The sequence below is a fragment of the Hesperophylax consimilis genome, chromosome 8, assembly GCF_061612785.1.
Source record: "Hesperophylax consimilis isolate HC1 chromosome 8, BYU_Hcon_1.0, whole genome shotgun sequence".
NCBI lineage: Eukaryota > Metazoa > Arthropoda > Insecta > Trichoptera > Limnephilidae > Hesperophylax > Hesperophylax consimilis.
The window spans coordinates 2919977-2933926 of record NC_142843.1 but is presented as its reverse complement, the minus strand read 5'-3'; the positions used below and the strand labels follow the sequence as shown (position 1 = coordinate 2933926).

The 13950-nt window shown below is 33.2% G+C and overlaps 1 protein-coding gene across 1 annotated transcript in view; it reads right to left on the bottom strand.

Annotated features, from left to right (window-relative positions):
- Nucleotides 1-13418, bottom strand: part of Elk (Eag-like K[+] channel) — a 622750-nt gene extending 609332 nt beyond the window's left edge. Inside the window, exon 1 of the mRNA XM_089634754.1 lies at nt 13224-13418. The gene's annotated coding sequence lies outside the window, so the exon portion shown is untranslated. The remainder of the gene's footprint in view (nt 1-13223) is intronic.
- Between the last annotated feature and the right edge of the window lie 532 nt (nt 13419-13950).

The window sequence follows — 13950 nt, the reverse complement described above, 5'->3', positions numbered from 1 at the left end:
TGAACCAGGAAAGGGGATAACACGTTGCAACATTTCTTGAGAAGCCACGTTGGGATAGGGTCAAGAGTACATTGTTTGTTTGGCGAACTAAGGATCAACTTTCCTACTTCTTCCAGCGTTGTAGGTTCAAAAGATGACAGTATCCTTGTGGAATTGGCTGTAAATCTTGGCGGAGGGGCAGAAGATGTGGAGGCGCGTATGGTTTCTATTTTTTCACAGAAAAACTTAGAAAAGGCCTGCGGTGTAATTTCTGTAGCAGTTGGAACAGTATTACCAGCGATGATAGTTTTGACCGAGTTCCAGAGACGTCGTGGATTTTTCCGCTCAGAGTCAATTTTATTGATCCAATAATCGGATCTTTTGGCACTTATTTTGCTTCTGTACTCATTTTGAGCATTTATCCACTGATCTCGTGTAGTAACATCTGGGTTTCTTCTATATGACCTCTCTAGTTTCCTCATTCGCCTTTTCTGGCTTCGGCACTCTTCGTCGAACCAGCCGTCAGACTTTCGAACTTTCCGCGTTTTCGAGGTGGTTGGAGCATATTTTATTAATAAGTTTGAAAGAGTGGTGTTATACTCCTCGATTAGATCTGTCGTCGTCTTAATTTCCCAGTTGCTTTCTATGCATAGAGAAGAATTTTTGAGATCTTCAAGGAAATTTTCGAAATTAAATTTACGCCATTCCCTCGATTCTATTGTTTTATAGGACACTTTTGGCGGGTTGAAATGAATTTCGGTGCGGACAAGTCGATGATCTGATAAGCCTTTATCACAGACTTTAGCGGTCAGTGGTGGGCTACTACACATGGATACAAAAATGTCTATAATTCCACCAGCATCATGAGTTGGTTCGTTGACCCATTGCCGGAGTCCAAAACTATCCAGTAGGTCAATGAATTTGATAGCGTTGGGTGATGTCTCGCGCTCGAGGTGAATATTTATATCACCCGTGATGATGAGAGTTTCGGAAAGACCCACTGCCCATTCCAAAAAACGCAAAAACTCCTTAAAAAATTCTACACAGATCGTTTTCGAACCGGGTCGGTACAGCGTTAATAGTATAAATGACGATCCCGCAGAAGAAACACGGCAGCCAATGTACTCAAATGTACTGAATGTGCCATTTTTGACCCTGGTAAGCCGCAGTCCTTGTCGGGCTATTATCACGACACCCCCATGATTTACGTGTGATATACTATTAGAGTGTTCCGTAGCTCTGGGTCGAGCCTGCTCCAGAACGACATACCCAAGAGCTTGAAGTCTTTTGATTGAATAAGATTCACTGTTTTCATGCCAGCTTTCTGTGATGGTGAGTATGTGGAGTTTTTGATCTTTAAAAACATCATCCACCTCCTCTAACTTGTTGTTCAGAGAACGTGCATTCCAGGAACCCACCGCAAGCCGTCTGCTTCTAAAATTCGCATGTCGTTCTGATCGAATTTTATTCAAGTTCAGATTGTCACATTTATCAGAATCGCGTAGGGCTTCAGAAGCTAGGACGCTCCGTTTGTCAGTTGGTATGACCACTTGAATACCCTGTTCTAATAGAGAGTTAATATTATTAGAGTTATTGTTAGTTTTAAAGTCTTGTTCCTTCTTGCATAGATATTTTTTCCTGTTTTGTCCTCCACGACAACCCCGGTACCTAGCTTTCACATTTGGGTCACGCACAAGGTTGTACAAGGTTACTTTTGCGGCAACCAGAGGGTCCAACAATACACGTTTATTTTTAAAACTTAATAGTGTTGCCCTATTATACACAATAGTAGTGTTTATATTATGCATTGCATAACAAAGTAAACATCGCAAAGCATAAATACATACTTTACCAAAATCTACATATCTGCGCTGATGCTGTACATTGTAACGCTGTAATGGTACTAATTAAGAGTAATATAATATTCCAGACACATAATATTTATTTCCAAAACACACTCAGTCTGATCTCTTGATCTCATCTTAAAAGTGTCACCTGTCAACTGCTATTACACCTCCTCGCTTTTTCCTTTCCGTAGTACCTAAATTTGCAAACTGGACACCTTCGTGTTATATTTAAATCATAACTCATGACATGTCAGTGGGACATTTGACATTTATTCCAGTTAGAGCCGATCCGGCCGGCCCTGTCACGAACTTGACTGACGGGCTAGGACTAGGGTTAATAATGGATTTTGGCCTTTCGGCATAATATCCAGGAGTTTGAACTCGGCTCATAATAATAATTAGCATAGCGTCGTTTTCGTAAAAAGAAATCACTTCAGGCGCAGTGTTTTAACTGGATTTTTTTGATTTTTTTGATTCTTTTGATTCTTGAGAAGATTTTCGAGATGCTATGAAATTTAGAAATATAGGGTTTTCCAATAAGAGATGTTGTTATTTTGAATAGCCCGTTATTTCGGTAGATTTTACTTTTGAAGCTGTCATTTTTTGACATTTGAACACAAGTAGAAACTACGCCATTAATAAAAATGGAACGATACGCGCTTCAACAATGGATTGAAATTATTAAAATTCACTTGAGTGAATCAAATGCAAATCATCTTGAGTGATGAGGTTCATTTCCACCTCGGTGGCTTCGTCAACCCAAGAGTTATTGTTGACAAGCCTCTCTATCTTCAAAATGTGACTGTTTGGTATGGTTTATGGTCCGGCGGAGTCATTGGACCTTACTTTTTCGAAAATGAGGCTGGAGCAACAGTTACGATGAATGAATTGCGCTATCGAGAGATGATTAATGATTTTGTATGACCGGAATTGGATGGTATTGATCTGGTCAACGTTTAATTTCAACAAGACGGCGCTACGTGCCACACAAGCAACAAAACCATTGATCTTTTACTACAAACAAAAGTATAGTACAAATAACTAAACAATAAATCGGATGAAGTTTGTAAATTATTAAAAATATCTTTGTTAAAAGTAACAAAATTTTTAATTACCTAATATGTTTAATAAAGTCAATAGTGGATAATAGTTCAGTTTTGTAACTAGTTCACCATCAGAATGTTGGGTACAGAACCTTACGTTTAGGTACAACAGGACAATAGGATATTTAATGTGTCAACTAAGTAAGGTGTTATCTTACTAACAATGGTTTAAACGATGGTATAATATTGTTTTCAATGTTTGAATTAATTTATTACGAAACAAATAAAATGTAATGATGTATATTTCTTTATATTTCCTCCACACAGGAGGCCCTGGGGAACATAATTTCCCTCCGGGTCTGTGTCATCTTTGGGGATGGTGTGTGGAGACTCTTTTTAAGGAAAAGAAGGGGAAGAAGATCTGGGAAGGAAAAGTGTATGAAGGGTGGGTAGGAATCTGGGGGGCAGTGGCAGTTGACAGACATAAAAACCTCACACATGAACCCGGGCATCCCTGCTAAGTCACCAAACGTAGCAAACCACTTGGGATGAAAGGAGATGTTTATCCAATAAATGGTTCCCTCAACGGCGGTGCCCATACCCGCCTCCCAATTTGGTATTCGGTACTGAACGGCTACACCAAAACAAAACGCGGAAAACCACAATAATGTAACTAATTATTATTCTCATATACCGGCTCTAAGGTAATTAACGCGCGCAATACGGAATCCCTTCTACATTCATAAACATACACCTCACCATAACCTACTAATATGTCCTGATAATGGAGACGTTGTCTAAAACGTTAGCTAAAGCAGAAGGAATCGAAACACGGCATAGCAACCCAAAAAATAATCACGATAATACTTTTAGCCGTAAACATTCCAAATTATCGTGAAAAAATAAAAAGAATAGCATAACGCTCTCCTCTGAAACCATTTTAAATGTGTAGCTTTCTTGAAAAGAATGATCACCCCTTCTGTAGCATTTGCAACACCCGAATAACAATATCTTTGCCTCCATCGCAAGGTATTATATGGCTCGTGGCCACGTACCTCCAAGTTTCCGCCAACAATGGTAGCCCGGCACGATCTAAAAGGTTTACGGGAAATCTTTATAAAAAGATAATATCTGTTATTTTCGGTAGCCGTTAATTGCAAACAGATTATAGACCCCAATTAAGGAAAATTTTAGGTCTTTTGTAAAAGGAATTTGGATGGTTAGATTTATGGCTGGATAAAACAGATATTTAAAATTGGGGTAGTCAAAATATATAAAGAACGGGAGCCACGGTACTAGCTCAATATTTTTGTACGGCTTAAAGTGTCGACTCAATTGAACGACGGCTCACTTTAACAGGAGCCGTTTATCTCGCCCCCTCAACTATGCTCGCCGATGATCGTAGGATTCTTACCACGAGAAAAATAAGATGCTAGGTAGTTACTATGTGTAGGTACATAGTACGTATGTCCAAGTCCAGGTGTCAATAACAATGAATACGTGGATAGTGTTTTAGTGGCGTTTTTTCCTAAAATATGTCCTGACAAAAAAGAGACGTGAAGACAATTGAGCCGTGGTGCAGTTTACCAGGAGTCGTTCGAGTATAAAAAGTGCTAGATCAATTGTGAGGCTCGTTCATGAACGACTCATCACTACTTGAAAGAAGAAAAAAATCTATAGATGGAGTCGAACCTATTATTAAAAAGAAGGGAGAAAGTAAATCATCGGTCAAAAACCTCTATTATAAAACTGTATAAAACCTCTATTAAATAAACAGATTTCTTTACCATTGTAGAAGAAAATTATAGAATTAAACGAAGTACTAAACATATTTTTAGATTGTTTACTTTATGGTTGCACTGTTTACAATATAATTTTGTTTTATGTTGTATTGATAGTTATATGAGTATTTTTTAATCAGGAATTTGCTCTGGAAATGCTGTGTGTATTTACCCAGTGGCGTTCAACACTCAAATGCTGTGCCTACCTTAAGATAAAGAAACGAATCACACAGATAAAAATTACCATTGCTTGTTTATTAAGAATCTTTTAAAATTATTGGTAAACTGTACGGAGAAAACTTATTGCTAATTTATTAAAAATTAGGTTAAATTATTTGTATTCCTGTTAAAAATGGGACTGCAGACCTTATGAATGATTTAACAGGTTTCCTGGTAAACTTTTAGTAAATTACGAATATTTCATGATGTCAGAACACGTATTCATGTTCCGACATCGTGAAAATATATTCGTAAGTTACTAAAAGTTTATCAGGAAACCCATTAATTTATTCGTTAAGGCCTGCAATCCCGTTTTTAACCGGCTTATCAATGATTTCAAGAGATTCTTAAATAATTAGCGACACTCATTTTTCTCCGTACATGAAGACTATTTAAAACATAAAGTAACGAACTTGAATGATCGTTTATTTAGTTGATCACGTCAAAATGATGATAAAAATTGAAATTTTCAAATATTTAATTACTTTACAATTATTATTTATTCTCGAACTTGAAAAAATACACACAACCTAGCTTTGATCATAGAGCATTGCACGTCATTGGTATTACCTATCTCTTGGATGAAGCTTTATACTCGTCTATTTCAAGATTGCTTATTAGTATAAATAAATTTTAATGACCGTCTAGTACAATGATTCTCAACCTAGGTACTATCGCCCACCAGTGGGCGATTTAAGGAGCTTGCAGGGCGATCGAGAATTAAAAGTGCTGTGCGGAGCGATTTTAGAACTAATTTGGGCGAAAGACAAACTTTGTGCACTTGATTAATTATAAACATTGTAGATAATTAAGTGCTTTTTGGTTGAGATCTACATCTGATGCAATTTATAGGTTTATGTTTAAAAATATTTCTTGACAATTTTTTTGTAATGTGATTTTCTGAATGATAAGAATAAACTAATCTTAGGTTTATTTTTATAAGTAATAATTGTTCGCCTGAAACACTCATCCACATTGAAAAAATCTCCTGATAAAAAATACATGACGCCAACGGGACTCGAACCCGTGTCCATTCGATTTCCGGTCGAAAGCTCTGACCACTGAGCTATGGAGGCTTATCTCTTACCCGCGAAATTATTCAATATATGCTAGTGTTTCATTCAACAATTACTGCTTGTTACATTTTTTTCACCTGAGAACAACCAACTTTATTTTTCAATGTGGATGAGTGTTTCAGGCGAACAATTATTACTTATAAAAATAATTGTTATCCTTTGTGCTATGCATAAATAAAATCTTGTCTTAAAAACATTAATTTATCAAAAAAATAATAATTAATCTTAGGTTTAATAAAAATTTCGCCTGTGGCGCTTTCTTTTTTCGCGCTGTGGTTGTTATTTTGAATGTGCACCGTTTTATACGGTTAAGGAACGAAATTTTATGTACATACTAGCTGATATGTACTGTACATGGCATTGCTGGGGGTTGTGAATGATTTGAAGTAAAGTTTTGTGGTTTTGAATTCTACGATAAACATCGAATTTTATCTACTTTCTATAAATATAAACTTTCCAGACAAATTTTCTAGATGATAGTGAAATCCTTTTCAAAATCCGTTGAGTAGTTTAGAATAACTAAGCGCACAAACAGACAGACGCGGGTAGCGACTTTATTCTATACTATTTAGAGATATTAGTTTTCCACCAAATTGTTTTTTTTTTGCTTTATTACAATTGAAAACTGCTCAACTATGTTTGTTGTTTATCAACATGTATATATTTACAACAGTTTATGTAAAAACATGGAACATTTATACTTGAAAAATTACGACATCGACCAAATGCTGTTGTAAAAATATAAAACACGTTATTTATACTTATCGAACAAAAGTGTAGCACCGCTTATGAAAAGGGTGTCCATTGAGTATGTATATGAACGGGCCGCTCAAGTATGTCCGCTGGACCTAGTTCAGTGAAACCACGCACGTTGTCTCAGAAACAAATATTCACTCTATTAATTCTTCTTAGCATCTGTCAAACATTTGAACAATAACATTTGAACATATTTTAAATAAAGAACTATTAATTATATATAATATTTAATATTTTGCTTGAAAAGTGTAATAAAATAGGTTTGGAACCACTGGTCTAGTAAGTACACTTTAATGGGAGGAAAATTTATAACAAAGATACCATTGAGATGTTTGGATTGAGTACCTATCTCAGACAGGCTTAAGTGTCGGAGGTCTATTGAAGTTTATACTAAGTGCTAGGCGAATTGTAATATTGACCAGCTGTTATTGACCCTATACAGATATCACGTATGTCCAAAATTTGAATTTGGTAGCCACCTCTGGGCTGGAACTCCAGAATAATTGATGTTGACGGATCGATTAAAATCTATTGTTGACGAATCAATTAGACGAATAATGGCCACGCCTAGGCCCAGCTGTTTCGCAGAAATTCACATGTACATTGACCATTCAGTCATCAAATGGCCATTTTGTTTCTTTTTTGTTGTAAGGTTTCTGCTTTTCAAGCAACGTTGTAATTTTGAAGGTTTTTTTTTCACCAGAGCCATGCCTAAGGTAGCTACAACACTGTTATGTTGCTTGAAATGGTTTTAATTAGTGAACAGCCAGGTACTTCACCTTCTCAATCTCCATCCCCCTTCAAACCCTTCACAACATACCTCCTTGGTCTTACTAGCGGTCATTCATCCTATTCCAAAGAAGGGTGACCAATCCAGTAAACCACGTAAATTACTAAAAGTTTATCAGGAAACCTGTAAATTCGTTCGTTAAGGCCTGCAGTCCCGTTTTTAAGCGGATTACCAATAATTTGAAGATATTCTTAATAAATTAGCAATACTAATTTTTCTCCGTTTGACACCTTCTGCACGCAGTTTATGTTGATTTCTTACCGACCCGTGAGGGAGCGGCCAATTTTTTGCAGTTGTGTAACGTTTTTTGTAACATTTCTTTATCGTACGTAAATTTAATTATTTGTAATAAAACTTTTATATTATCTTCAGCATCGGGGTTCGTTAATCTATTGCATCAATAAGAATATATTTTTGATCCATCGTGTTTTTCTCTGAAGTTCCTTATTGCTAGTTACTTTGATCCTAATTAAGCTCAAAGTAATCATGCATTGATTTGCCGATCGATCGCAAACACTGGTTATTTTTGTAATTTAGTGTTCAGTCTTCAAGGATGTCGTAATCAACAACCCTTACGTAAGATGTAATAATACCTCATCATTTACAGATATATTTTAGTATCGATTTCAACATCAAACGACTGAAATACCTTTTGAATTAGAATTAATTGAAATAGCTTAGGTTGGGTTACGTAAGGAAAGATTTTTAGATAAATGCCTAAAACATGTTTAAACAATTTTCACAGTAAAACCGAAAAAGTGACAGTACAATTTTTATTGTATTTGTAAATAAAGATCTGCAGATATTTTAGAAATGATTTGGTAAACTACAGGTTCCATGAATCAAAGCTACTAGAAATGGCTTTAATTCGCATGTCATTTTGATATTCCAAGTACACAATCATTAAACCTAAGCCAAGTAAATAGACAAGCTAAATACAGGGTGTTAAGAGACGTACTTGGCTTACTTTAAATAGTGATTCCTGACATTATTTCGTCTAAAAATGCAAATTAAATGTTTATTTTAACATAAAACTTAAAAAAATTAGTAGATATTACACAGTTTGGATCGGGGTAGGTTTTTTTGGTTGTTCCTAGGCTGAGTGACCAGTAACGACATTTAGAAGTTTTTTTTGTTTTATTATGAAAAAAAAAAATTAAAAAAGGTGAAAAAAATCACATGTCACCAAAGTTTCTTTTACGTTTTTTACGTCAGATAATGTCAATAATCACTGTTTGAAGTTAGTCATGTACGTCCCTTAACACCCTGTATAGCTAAGTTGGATACCACCTTTTGACAAAGTAATTCTGAATTTTTAGCTGCAAAGTTATATGTATCAAACAAATTAAAAAAAATAATAATTAGGTACACCACATCGGAAATAGTATTTTTTAAATATGGTTATAGATATTACCCATGAAACCTTACCCAAACCATTAAATTGTGCCTAATGCTGTGTACACACGTTAGAAAACAAGTGCGAGCAGATACACGAATTATGATGGGAAAGGAACGAAGCAATCGCAAGCGGTATTTCGCGTCGTTTGTATTAAAAGTATCTGAAAATCCTACATCTAAAACCTGTTAATATTTTCTATATATATTTAAGATATAAAAATTAATAATATCTAAAAAGCCAACCATTTCCTGTCTTTCCTATTTCTCATCTACTTTCTCTCTCTCGATAAAGAAAATTGTTTATGAGAGATTTTTCAGGTTTTTTCTAGAAATAATAGAATTTTGAAAAATAGATTTATTCAACATTTCCTTCCGCCTGAAAACATATATATTTTGGGGGTACCATAAGCCTATTGACCTTGTAAAAAAGGGAATCACAAGTGGATATGCTATCTACGGTTACATATATATATTTTGTTTTATTTTTATCAATATAAAGTTGTTTTACAGGTATTTTCCGATATCTGTCTCACTAGGATATACCTGTGTCGAGACAGACGTATTGGATACATAAATGAGTATTTACATTTACAAATTACAAAAGTTGTATACATTTTTAAACACGGAAGACATAAAAGAAAGTGTAGGTTATCATACAGGGATAAAAATATTATAAATGTATATGGAAACGTTAAGATAAAATAGTTAGTGAAATAATAAATGGAAGTTTATTATAATCTCAGATGACATATATAACAATATTTCATTACATTAAATGACAGAGGTCAATCTTATAAAGGGGTTTTTTATAAAAAAAAATATCTGTCCTGGCTGATGATTTTGATGTTGAAGACTCGGTGTCTGTTTTGAATTTCAAATAAATTGTGTTCAGTCTAATGGCTAGTGGAAAGGTATTTTATAAGCCTTGTTGAAAAATATCTAAAATCTCTCTGGCCAAAAGTTGTTTTACCGAAAGGGGTAAGTAAGTGATTATGTCCTTTCGTTCTAGTATCATGAGTAGTTTGGACATTATCAAAAGCAGTTTTGTGTTTGAAGAGGTATGCTAGTATATGAATGTATTCAAAACAATTTATTCAAATTTCAAAAGAAAATATTATCAATTTCAAAAATAATATTACACTAGCGCAGACCAGTAAAAAATCGTAGGATATTTTAGAAGTTGTATAGCTTAAAGTATTTATGAAGAATTGGCCTCTTTATCCATCCTATCAAAAACAAAAATTGACAAATTTCTTGTTGACATATTAGAGAGCCGATCAGAACATTACCTTCGAATGAACAAATTTAATATAAAAAAATAATTTAAAAATAAAAATAAAATAAAACAATACCTGCCATATTAACAATTTGTTTAAAAAATATATATTATAGATATTATAGTAAATAATTTGGTAGACACTGTAATGTATATATAGAAAAATAAAATAAAAAATATTTATCTAGTTTTTTACATAGTAAATAACGCTTTCCTGAAAATGGAAAAAGCGCAAAGTCTTCAAAATCACGAAATTCGACTTGTCTAGATTAATCATTGAACCAGAGACATACAGTCATAAAACCGAATTAAGTATTTTTGATTAAGAACCTACTAATCTCTGTAAATAATATAAGACTTAATAGGGGCTTGTATTGTAGGCCTTATAGATTAGATTTACTCCGAAATCATTCTCTTCCCGGAGGAGTTAAGTTTATAATGGATTCGCTTAAAATATAAGTAAGATAAAACCTTTAACAGTTACGTTATGATTTGAATGTGAAGTTACAAATAAATATCGATACACGAGGGGCGTTTTATAAGTTAGTTGGTACCGTTTTGATTTAAGAAACCACAAGGTTTTAAACAGTTTTATTTTTACACGAACGCCTGTACCTTTATCAACTTTCAGCAAAATTGCCACTTATTATTAAAATTGATATTCTCAAAATAATTCATAATCTGCTCTTTCATAGAGGGCGCTGATTTGATTATTTAAGGGAAAACAATTTTGCAATTTGTGCTTTAAATAATTAAGATAATTTTTTTGTTTCGCCCGTACTTACGCAAAATGAATATGAATAAATAATTTTGTCTATCTATGAACTCAATGATTTCAATAATTGCATACAAATGCAATATTGGATTGAACCACCGATCCAGTATTGTATTTGTATGCCTTTCTTCATAGAAATCAGTTTATATATGAATATAACTATTTATTCATATTTGTATACCTTAAGTGTGAAAGGTGTTTTTACTTAAAATAAATAAATTGGCGAGCAGTTTACAAATAGCTTATAATGTACTCCATCATCATAAAAATCTGCATCTTTAAAAATACTTTGAAATCGTGCACGTACTATATGTAATTTCTTTACCTAATAATGGATAGAGTATGCATATTATATTTAAATAAACGATAGTATTATAATTAGTCAATTTTCTGAACAAATTAACAATTATATGAATTTTTAAAAGGCGGTCACCATTCAATTTTGTGAAAATTTATTTTTTATGTATCAATATTTTCTTTCCTACCCCATAAAGCGTACACGAGAAAGTGGTCGGGTTTCTAACATCTTATTCGTAGTAAAAAATTGTTTTCAATATTTTTAAGCAAGGTTGTCCTAAATGTACAGCGAGGGAAAACGACTAGACCAACATTTATGCTGCAATTATTAAATCATGTATCATAACATAAACATTAATTAATAAAAATCCTAAAATGACAACTATCAACCCTTCCTTCTCTTGAAAAAATATTATTATTATGAGCTCACTAAAAAATATTATTATTATGAGCGCACTAAAAAATATTATTATTATGAGCTCACTAAAAAATATTATTATTATTATGAGCTCACTATTGAGCTCTTAATAATAATATTATTATTTTTTTATTTCAATTTGTTATTTCGGCTATTGGCATTATACCTAGCTCTCCCATTAAAAAATTAGGCGTATTAGATCTATCAAAAAATGTACATATAAAGATGCAAAAGTCGGACATTTTGAATACATGTAGGATAACGAAAGATTTTAAAAATATTTATACTGAGGGATCAGTAGGATTTATAGGCCCTGTTGGGAGTTCTACCGAGCCGAACCCTCTGATATGAAAATATCTGGAGTCAGTGAATTATTTTCCAATTTGATCTCTGGTGAGTTGATGTGTTGTTCTTGTATTGTTTTGTATTTATTTGGCTTATATAATGCACTTGCATAATGTGGATTAACTAGATGATCATTTGTAGAAAAGTGTGTGGAAGGGTTTAGTTTTTCCTGTGGGGAAGGTTTAACCCGGATATAAAATCGGAAAAATGTTAGCTCTTAATAATAATATTTATTAATAGTGAGCTTTTTGATTTTTTTTTTGCTTTTTTGTATATAATTATTTATTTTTTAAGTACTATCCTGTTAAACTACAGTTAAGCAATTTGCCAACCTGTACATTTTTAATACGATGATTACTGCATTTTTTCCTAGTAACAGTCGATATACCGATTGAAAAAAAAATAATTCTAACAAAACTGCACCATTGTCTTTAGGAAGCAAGTAAGTACATACTATTATCGGTTCCATGATAACTCAACACAGTGACAATTCAACACACCTTTAAAAAGTGATATAAAGTCATTAGAAAGGATGAAAAAAAAAATTTAAACCCAACCTTACCTACTTAACCCAGTTAATAAAGTTTTTGTTTCTTCACTTTTCATTACTTTATATAAGTTTTTTAAGATGTGATGAATTATCATTTTGATGATTTATCCGGTCACCACTATTATCGTGGGCGTACTAGCAGAAATCACTTAATTCATTTTGGATGTTGTGATTTGAATCTCATTATATGTGAAGAAAAAATAAAGCTGCTCGAATGGCAATAGTCACTATCAACACTTATTCAGTTTTTTTTTTTAATATCAGATATTTTCTATTACGATTTTATAGCTGCTACTTTAAGCAAACAAAAATGATTATATCGTAACTAGGTTATTGGAGTTAGGTCCAACATTTATTTGGTTTATTAATTAATATAAGTAATGTTACTCAATTTCAGGGAAATGTCTGTATAACATATATTGATTTTCACCATAAAAGAGTGCATTGTCATCGACAACGAGTCTATCTGCCGAATTTTAGCTCTATTGGATGTCGGGAAGACAGAATTAATTCATTCCCGTAAACAAAAGAGAAAAATGAACAAATATGTGCTGTAGAATTATAGTTTATATAGTAATTGTTACGATAAAATGATATAATGATGACTTTATTCTTGATTTAAAACAAAAAAATGGACTGAAAAAGAAAATTGTAAAAAATCTGTCATATTTACCTAGTGCAAGGATACTTGCCGGCTGATTTAAACGAGAAATAAGTCTCCGCACTAACGGAACGATCCTCCTGCCTGGAAAAGTCCAGTTTTCACTATCCCAACATCACTGCAACCAAATCATCACTTCATTCTATCTATTCACTGTCAAACAAACTGCTGTTTACACTATTTACCACATTACTATTTCAAATTCTTTTTATTCAAACTTTACACTAACTTGTAATCACGAATTTTAAAAGATGATTGTGAAAATAGAAGGCTTTTGTACGCAGTTATGTCAATAATAGCAGATGCTATGCTAATTGAAAAACATTTTCAACAAAAAAGAGTTGTAATTAAGTACGTGCTTAATTGGATTCTGAATAATTACAATTAATGCAATTCATTGATCATGTATTCATTAGATAGGTATCAAATATGATTATTTTTGGGTATTATGTCGTATTGCACTTCCTCCTTATTTTGCCAACGATTCTGACATCATTGCAGTGTCCATCATCAGGGCAGATGTGGCATCTCAGATGTGGCATATGCCCTGATGATTAACACTCTTATGCCGTCCGAAACGTTGGCTAAAGAAGGAGGTAGCGCAACACGGCATAATACCCCAAAAATAACTCACTATATGGTTTCAAATTTTTTTTTTTTTTTTATAATTAAAACTCTTTTTTATTGTGAAGAAAACGAAAGTTAAAAAACTTTCGAACAAATGCCTTTTGCCTCTTTC